Raw genomic sequence first — 9,678 nt, 5'->3', positions numbered from 1 at the left:
GGGTGCTTTCTGCCCCCGGGTTCTAATCTGTGCTGCGGATGTTTGTTCCATCCTTTTGGTCCTTCCATACATCTGCCACTCCGTTACTGTCGTGCTCAATGGTCTCCTTGTACTTCTCAGGGCACTGTCTACAACAGGCCATCCTGGTTCAGCATGTGCATGGTTACCATATCTGGCAGGGGTGGGCCAGCCCAACCCCCACCTTGTCGGTCTAGTGCTACTTCTGGTAGCTCCAGTATATGGTTGATCTGTTCTGATCCGGCGGGTGGTCCACATACAACCACGCTCCCTACACCATGGCCAGGTGGTTGTTGGCCTTTGTGCTAGGGTTGCTCTTGCCATCGCTATAAGGTACTACGGTATGCTGTGCTCCGCGTTACCCCATGTTATAGAGGAGTACTCGCGTTGGTTCCTATTACAGAGCGGCCTATTCCTGGCTGAGTACAGGGATCTCCACTGGATCTTTTACCTTGTTGGGGCACGTAGCTTGGTGAGCATCGGCCGCTGCAGCAGTTTTCGGTCATCGCTGGATGTACTCCGCCACACGAAATCCCTCTGGGGTCAACGACATTTATCGTCGCTGGACGTCCTCCCTGACTGGTCAGGGACCGGACCACTGAGTGCCTCACACCTGTCTGGTAGGTGAATTTTCAGCTGATTGCTCTGGCATCGGACAGGGTCCCGTAGTTCCTTCTGGGTCCAGGGGTTCTCGATATTCCCTTTATATTCTCTGCTTAGTTGTACTACATGACAGAGGGGCAGTCCCCTTGGACCTTGCCGTCGTCTGCACCTGTCAGGTACTTTCTCCCCCCTGGGAGTTTTCAGTATGCCGGTCGCAGCTGGTTTCTACATTTCTGTGTAGTCTCACCTGGCTTTTTCATGGTGACTTCTGCATTGGATGTCTGTCGATTTTAGTGGTACATCCTGAGCTGCTGTACTTGCCCTCTCTGGAACAGTGTATACAGTTTGCTAGTCACTATACTTGGAATGGCCAATGTCCCTTCCCCTATGGTAGTTTCATTTCACCTTTCCTGGATATTCTGGCTTGCGTTGTCTTCTGGTGGTTCAGCTCCTGGTTCCTTGTGAGCCCATACCGGGTACTCCTTTCTAGAGTCCCTGTTGACCACTCAGGTTCTGCATGACAATAGTTTATTTTATTTTTTGGGGGGGCTGGGTTGATTCTTCCCTTTATGGGTTCCAATAGCCTTGTGGTCCTCTTGGGATTCGTGTCTCTTTTCCCATCCTCCCACGTCAAGTACCTGGTATTGAGTGGTTTAGTGCTACGGTTTGCAATTCCGCCGTATGGTCTCCTTCGGGAGGGGCCTCCTCCTGTTGTAGAACCTTTCCTCCTTAGGCTGTTTGGAGTACTCTCCTTCTACTCCCATGTCTCTCAGTCCAGTGTGTCCCTGCTGAGATTTCCTGGGCCTGTATCTGGTTCCTCTGGTCTTACGCTTCACAGTGATATCTTATTTTCAGAGGCTCGAGCCTCGTCTCCTGTTTTTGGGACGCAGTACTTATCATTCTCTTTTCCTGGCCTTTACCTACAGCCCCCTCCTTCTCCAAGGGTTGGCGGTTTCCTCTAGCAGCCTTGGGTTTTCATCTTTTAACCACTTCAGCCCCGCTAGGTGAAACCCCCTTCATGACCAGAGCACTTTTTACACTTCGGCACTACACTACTTTCACCGTTTATCGCTCGGTCATGCAACTTACCACCCAAATGAATTTTACCTCCTTTTCTTCTCACTAATGGAGCTTTCATTTGGTGGTATTTTATTGCTGCTGACATTTTTACTTTTTTTGTTATTAATCAAAATGTAACGATTTTTTTGCAAAAAAATGACATTTTTCACTTTCAGCTGTAAAATTTTGCAAAAAAAACGACATCCATATATAAATTTTTCGCCAAATTTATTGTTCTACATGTCTTTGATAAAAAAAAAAATGTTTGGGCAAAAAAAAAAATGGTTTGGGTAAAAGTTATAGCATTTACAAACTATGGTACAAAAATGTGAATTTCCGCTTTTTGAAACAGCTCTGACTTTCTGAGCACCTGTCATGATTCCTGAGGTTCTACAATGCCCAAACAGTAGAAAACCCCCACAAATGACCCCATTTCGGAAAGTAGACACCCTAAGGTATTCGCTGATGGGCATAGTGAGTTCATAGAACTTTTTATTTTTTGTCACAAGTTAGCGGAAAATGATGATGATTTTATTTTTTTTATTTTTTCTTACAAAGTCTCATATTCCACTAACTTGCGACAAAAAATAAAAAATTCTAGGAACTCACCATGCCCTTCACAGAATACCTTGGGGTGTCTTCTTTCCAAAATGGGGTCACTTGTGGGGTAGTTATACTGCCCTGGCAATTTAGGGGCCCAAATGTGTGAGAAGAACTTTGCAATCAAAATGTGTAAAAAATGACCGGTGAAATCCAAAAGGTGCACTTTGGAATATGTGCCCCTTTGCCCACCTTGGCAGCAAGGGAATGTGTTTTGGGGTGTCATTTTACATATACCCATGCTGGGTGAGAAAAATATCTTGGTCAAATGCCAACTTTGTATAAAAAAATGGGAAAAGTTGTCTTTTGCCAAGATATTTCTCTCACCCAGCATGGGTATATGTAAAATGACCCCCCAAAACACAATGCCCAACTTCTCCTGAGTACGGCGATACCACATGTGTGACACTTTTTTGCAGCCAAGGTGGGCAAAGGGGCACATATTCCAAAGTGCACCTTTCGGATTTCGCAGGCCATTTTTTACACATTTTGATTGCAAGGTACTTCTTACACATTTGGGCCCCTAAATTGCCAGGGCAGTATAACTACGCCACAAGTGACCCCATTTTGGAAAGAAGACACCCCAAGGTATTCCGTGAGGGGCATGGCGAGTTCCTAGAATTTTTTATTTTTTGTCACAAGTTAGCGGAAAATGATGATTTTTTTTTTCTCTTTTTTCCTTACAAAGTCTCATATTCCACTAACTTGCGACAAAAAATAAAAAATTCTAGGAATTCGCCATGCCCCTCACGGAATACCTTGGGGTGTCTTCTTTCCAAAATGGGGTCACTTGTGGCGTAGTTATACTGCCCTGGCAATTTAGGGGCCCATATGTGTAAGAAGTACTTTGCAATCAAAATCTGTAAAAAATGACCGGTGAAATCCGAAAGGTGCACTTTGGAATATGTGCCCCTTTGCCCACCTTGGCATCAAAAAAGTGTCACACATCTGGTATCGCCGTACTCAGGAGAAGTTGGGGAATGTGTTTTGGGGTGTCATTTTACATATACCCATGCTGGGTGAGAGAAATATCTTTGCAAAAGACAACTTTTCCCATTTTTTTATACAAAGTTGGCATTTGACCAAGATATTTTTCTCACCCAGCATGGGTATATGTAAAATGACACCCCAAAACACATTGCCCAACTTCTCCTGAGTACGGCGATACCAGATGTGTCACACTTTTTTGCTGCCAAGGTGGGCAAAGGGGCACATATTCCAAAGTGCACCTTTCGGATTTTGCAGGGCATTTTTTACACATTTTGATTGCAAAGTTCTTCTCACACATTTGGGCCCCTAAATTGCCAGGACAGTATAACTACGCCACAAGTGACCCCATTTTGGAAAGAAGACACCCTAAGGTATTCCGTGAGGGGCATGGCGAGTTCCTAGAATTTTTTATTTTTTGTCGCAAGTTAGTGGAATATGAGACTTTGTAAGGAAAAAAGAAAAAAAAAGAAAAATCATCATTTTCCGCTAACTTGTGACAAAAAATAAAAAATTCTAGGAACTCGCCGTGCCCCTCACGGAATACCTTGGGGTGTCTTCTTTCCAAAATGGGGTCACTTGTGGCGTAGTTATACTGCCCTGGCAATTTAGGGGCCCAAATGTGTAAGAAGTACCTTGCAATCAAAATGTGTAAAAAATGGCCTGCGAAATCCGAAAGGTGCACTTTGGAATATGTGCCCCTTTGCCCACCTTGGCTGCAAAAAAGTGTCACACATGTGGTATCGCCGTACTCAGGAGAAGTTGGGCATTGTGTTTTGGGGGGTCATTTTACATATACCCATGCTGGGTGAGAGAAATATCTTGGCAAAAGACAACTTTTCCCATTTTTTTATACAAAGTTGGCATTTGACCAAGATATTTTTCTCACCCAGCATGGGTATATGTAAAATGACACCCCAAAACACATTCCCCAACTTCTCCTGAGTACGGTGATACCACATGTGTGACACTTTTTTGCAGCCTAGATGCGCAAAGGGGCCCAAATTCCTTTTAGGAGGGCATTTTTAGACATTTGGATCCCAAGACTTCTCACACTTTCGGGCCCTTCTTCTCACACTTTCGGGCCCCTAAAAAGCCAGGGCAGTATAAATACCCCACATGTGACCCCACTTTGGAAAGAAGACACCCCAAGGTATTCAATGAGGGGCATGGCGAGTTCCTAGAATTTTTATTTTTTTTGCATAAGTTAGCGGATATTGATTTTTTTTTTTTTGTTTTTTTCTCACAAAGTCTCACTTTCCGCTAACTTAGGACAAAAATTTCAATCTTTCATGGACTCAATATGCCCCTCACGGAATACCTTGGGGTGTCTTCTTTCCGAAATGGGGTCACATGTGGGGTATTTATACTGCCCTGGCTTTTTAGGGGCCCTAAAGCGTGAGAAGAAGTCTGGAATATAAATGTCTAAAAATGTTTACGCATTTGGATTCCGTGAGGGGTATGGTGCGTCCATGTGAGATTTTATTTTTTGACACAAGTTAGTAGAATATGAGACTTTGTAAGAAAAAACAAAAACAAACAAAAAATTTCCGCTAACTTGTGCCCAAAAAAAATGTCTGAATGGAGCCTTACCAGGGGGGGGTGATCAATGACAGGGGGGTGATCACCCATATAGACTCCCTGATCACCCCCCTGTCATTGATCACCCCCCTGTAAGTCTCCATTCAGACGTCCGTATAATTTTTACGGATCCATGGATCGGATCCGCAAAACACATGCGGACGTCTGAATGGAGCCTTACAGGGGGGTTATCAATGACAGGGGGTGATCAGGGTGATCACCCCCCCGTCACTGATCACCCCCCCCTGTAAGGCTCCATTCAGACATCCGCATGATTTTTTACGGATCCATGGATACATGGATCGGATCCACAAAACACATGCGGACGTCTGAATGGAGCCTTACAGGGGGGTTATCAATGACAGGGGGTGATCAGGGTGATCACCCCCCCCTGTAAGGCTCCATTCAGACATCCGCATGATTTTTTACGGATCCATGGATACATGGATCGGATCCACAAAACACATGCGGACGTCTGAATGGAGCCTTACAGGGGGGTTATCAATGACAGGGAGTGATCAGGGTGATCACCCCCCTGTCAATGATCACCCCCCCTGTAAGGCTCCATTCAGACGTCCGCATGTGTTTTGCGGATCCGATCCATGTATCCATGGATCCGTAAAAAATCATGCGGATGTCTGAATGGAGCCTTACAGGGGGGTGATCAATGACAGGGGGTGATCAGGGAGTGTATATGGGTGATCACCCGCCTGTCATTGATCACCCCCCTGTAAGGCTCCATTCAGACGTCCGCATGATTTTTACGGATCCATGGATACATGGATCGGATCCACAAAACACATGCGGACGTCTGAATGGAGCCTTACAGGGGGGTTATCAATGACAGGGGGGTGATCAGGGAGTGTATATGGGTGATCACCCGCCTGTCATTGATCACCCCCTGTAAGGCTCCATTCAGACGTCCGCATGTGTTTTGCGGATCCGATCCATGTATCCATGGATCCGTAAAAATCATGCGGACGTCTGAATGGAGCCTTACAGGGGGGTGATCAATGACAGGGGGTGATCAGGGAGTGTATATGGGTGATCACCCGCCTGTCATTGATCACCCCCCTGTAAGGCTCCATTCAGACGTCCGTATGCTTTTTGCGGATCCGATCCATGTATCCGTGGATCCGTAAAAATCATACTGACGTCTGAACGGAGCCTGACAGGGGGCTGATCAATGACAGGGCGGTGATCAATGACAGGGGGGTGATAAGGGAGTTTATATGGGGTGATCAGGGGTTTATAAGGGGTTAATAAGTGACCGGGGGGGGGGGGGGGGTGTTTGGTGCGACTGTACTGACCTACCTGAGTCCTCTGGTGGTCGATCCTAACAAAAGGGACCACCAGAGGACCAGGTAGGAGGTATATTAGACGCTGTTATGAAAACAGCGTCTAATATACCTGTTAGGGGTTAAAAAATTCGGATCTCCAGCCTGCCAGAGAGCGATCGCCGCTGGCAGGCTGGAGATCCAATCGCTTACCTTCCGTTCCTGTGAGCGCTCGCGCCTGTGTGCGCGCGTTCACAGGAAATCTCGGCTCTCGCGGGAGGACGCGTATATGCGTCCACCCAGAAGAGCAGGACCGCCGGCAGGACGCAATCCTGCGTACGGCGGTCCTGAGGAGGTTAAATAGGGCGCTTAACTTCATCACCTGGCCTTGCGGTGAGGGGAGACCTGCTCCCTTCACATGTGAGCCTTGCTATGGCTTCCCTCACTCGTTTGGCTTCCAGTGCTTCCCCGTTTCCTTTCTCCCCTGACCTGTCAGGGGTTGGCCACAGGTCAATTTAGAGTGTTAGGTAGTTCCAACACGCGGTGATGTCCTAATTTTTTTTTCTCCAGCCCTTGGCTGAGCTCGGTGTTCCCTTTTGCCGCCTTCTTGCATTTGGGATTTTCTTCCAGGCATTTGTCCTGGGGTGCTGGCAGTCTTCACTGCTTCTTCCTTGAGGTTTCTTCCTTGTTATGGAACCTCTTGCCCAGTCCGTGTTTTTTCCTGTTGGGTCACATGGTTGTCCTGCACCAATATGCCCAACCGGTGGCATGGCTGTTCTTTTCCCACCCTCGGGGACTCATTTGGGACTTCCCATGGTGCTGTGTCCCCCAATGCCATGCACGAGAAAATTAGATTTTTTTTGTACTCGCCGTAAAATCCTTTTTCTCGTAGTAGGCATTGGGGGACACAGATCCCACCCTATGTTTTTACTTCCGCTTCTCCGGGCTGGTCTCTTGATCTTTCCCGGTACGGGAGTTGTTGGTTCCTTGCTTTTCTTCTCTCTCCTACTGCTTTTGGTACAAACTGAATAGCCTCGTGCCTGTGGAGAGGGTATAGCCCACCTAAGAGGAGCCAACACTTTTTGTGTCTAGTGCCTCCTAGTGGTAGTTGGACGTATACCCATGGTGCTGTGTCCACCAATGCCTACTACGAGAAAAGGATTTCACGGTGAGTACATTTTTATTCTCTTGAATGCATTGGGGGACACAGCACCATGGGTATATGAACCAGACGCCCTGACCAAGGAGAAGGGATCAGTGGTCCAGAGGGGGGAGAGGGGAAGCTGTCTTCAGGCACAGCAGGGCCACCCCATCAGCAGACAACACTTTTTCTTGGTGGTCTCCTGGGTGCCGTTTCCTCGCTGGGGTCCTCATCTTTCATCCCCCCTGCTTATGTGTGCGGCCGCCGGGGTCCCCTCCCCGGCTTTTCGGACAGCTAGGCCGTAACCTAGATCCGCCTCCTTTTTCTTCCCGGGCTTTGGCCCGACTCCTCCTCTCACTGGGACGGATCTCTGGCCTAGCTTCTATCACGGCTAGGCGCGGTCTTTTCCTCTGAAGGGGCGGTTTCTTCTGCTGCTGAAAAGGAGAAGAGGCTCCATCTTGCAGCTTAGGGCCTGATCGCCATTCAGAGTGTTCCTGTCCTCCCTTCGCTGTTTATGCTCATCGTGGGGCACAACACCTGGGGCCAGGTAGGATGGCCTCTCTGGCTATATACTCTTCTTTTCTGTAGTTGGTCTCTTTTTGCCACCATGTCCTCTGCTAGTACTGACCCTAAAGCCCGGGTGGCTTTTTTTTATGCTTGCTGTGCAGTAAGGCTTTTCCTTCCCCGCAACCTAACTCGTGCGTTGCTCCCATGCCCCCTACTGACGGCCTGGCCCCCCCTGTGGTGGCAGTCCCTCCTGATTGGGCCGCCTCACTGTCCAAGGCCATAGGAGACCTTGCCAGCCTGTCCCGGTCCATGGTGCAGTCGCTGGACCTCTTGCCTGCTCGAATTGCGGCAGTCTCTGCCCTTCATTGGGACCATGTTGCTGAAGGGGCTCGCCCCCGCTCTGACACCATGTCCCGTAAAAGGCCTCGAGTGATCTCAGCCGCGTCCCGCTCATCCTCAACGTCTTCCGGTCACTCCCTGGACAAGTCTGAGGCAGGCGAAGTCTCGTTTTCTGCCGATTCTGTGGCAGAGTTCTACTTTATCTGCGGCCATGCAGGACCTCATTAAGGCGGTTAGAGACACTCTCCATGTGCAGGAGGGTACTCCCTCCTCTTCTCAGGATCCTGTGTCCTTCCGCCGTTCCAAGCGTTCTGTGCTTGTTTTTCCTAACCACCCGGACCTCGACTCACTCCTGGCCAAGGAGTGGCGTCAGCCTGATAGGCGCCTGCAGATCTCTAAGGGTTCGGACGCTCTGTTTCCTTTCAGTGAAGAATCCAGGAACCTCGTCAGTCCCACCTCTGGTTGATCCTCGATTGGCCAAGGCCATCACCCTTCCCTTGGCTGATGTGGCTTCCTTGTCGGATCCCGCTGACAAGAAGATTGATTCCTTGGCTAAGGCCGTTTTTATAGTGGCAGGCTCCGCTGTTCAGCCTGCTTTTCCCGCCTCCTGGGTCGCCAAAGCTTGCGTGGTCTGGGCCAAGCAGCTCATCCATTTACTGCTGGATTCTGCTCCAGGTGAGATTTCCATTCTTGCCTCTCGGCTTCTCCAGGCTTCCCGGTACCTATGTGATGTCTCCCTGGAATCGGCTCGCCAGTCTAGCAGGGTGGCTGCTAACTCCGTGGCCATCCACCGTACGGTCTGGCTCCGTTCATGGGCGGCAGATGTGGCTTCCAAAAAGGCGCTGATCTCTCTCCCTTTTCAGGGTGAAAAGCTGTTTGGGAAACGCCTGGTGGAGCTTATTTCAGAGGCCACAGTAGGAAAAAGCTCCCTCCTCCCCCAGAACCGCCGTCGTTTCCCTTGGCGACTTCAAGGTCCAAAAATGTTTGCTCCTTTCAGGACACTTCCTCCCGCTCGGACAAGAAGTCGGGGAGCCTTCCTTCAAGGCTAGGTCTGCAGGAATTTTATTCAAATCTTTTCACGGTACCCAAGAAGGACAGCTCCCTCCGCCCTATTCTGGATCTGAAGGCGCTCAACCGCCTTGTTCGGACCCGGCACTTCCGCATGGAGTCGCTCAGGTCAGTAATTGCCTCCCTGGAGGAGGGCGAATTTTTGTCGTCCGTCGACATACACAACGCATACCTCCATTCCCATTGCCGTGGCCCATCAGCGGTGCCTTCGCTTCACGGTGGGTTCTCTGCATTTCCAGTTTGTGGCTCTGTCCTTCGGCTTAGGGTCTGCCCCGAAGGTCTTCACAAAGGTCCTGGCCCCTCTTATCGCTCTCCCCTGCACTCGGAGGGTGGCAGTGATTCCCTGCCTGGACGACCTGTTGGTGAAAGCTCCGTCTCTGTAGAACAACCCGGCTAGCCTCCGTATCACCCTGTCTGTCCTGTCTCAGTTCGGGTGGTTGGTCAACTATCCCAAGTCCTCCCAGGTTCCCCACCATTGAATGGATTTCCTGGGCATGA

The sequence above is a fragment of the Bufo gargarizans genome, chromosome 5 (assembly GCF_014858855.1).
Source record: "Bufo gargarizans isolate SCDJY-AF-19 chromosome 5, ASM1485885v1, whole genome shotgun sequence".
In the NCBI taxonomy this organism is placed as follows: domain Eukaryota; kingdom Metazoa; phylum Chordata; class Amphibia; order Anura; family Bufonidae; genus Bufo; species Bufo gargarizans.
This window is presented reverse-complemented; position numbering follows the sequence as displayed.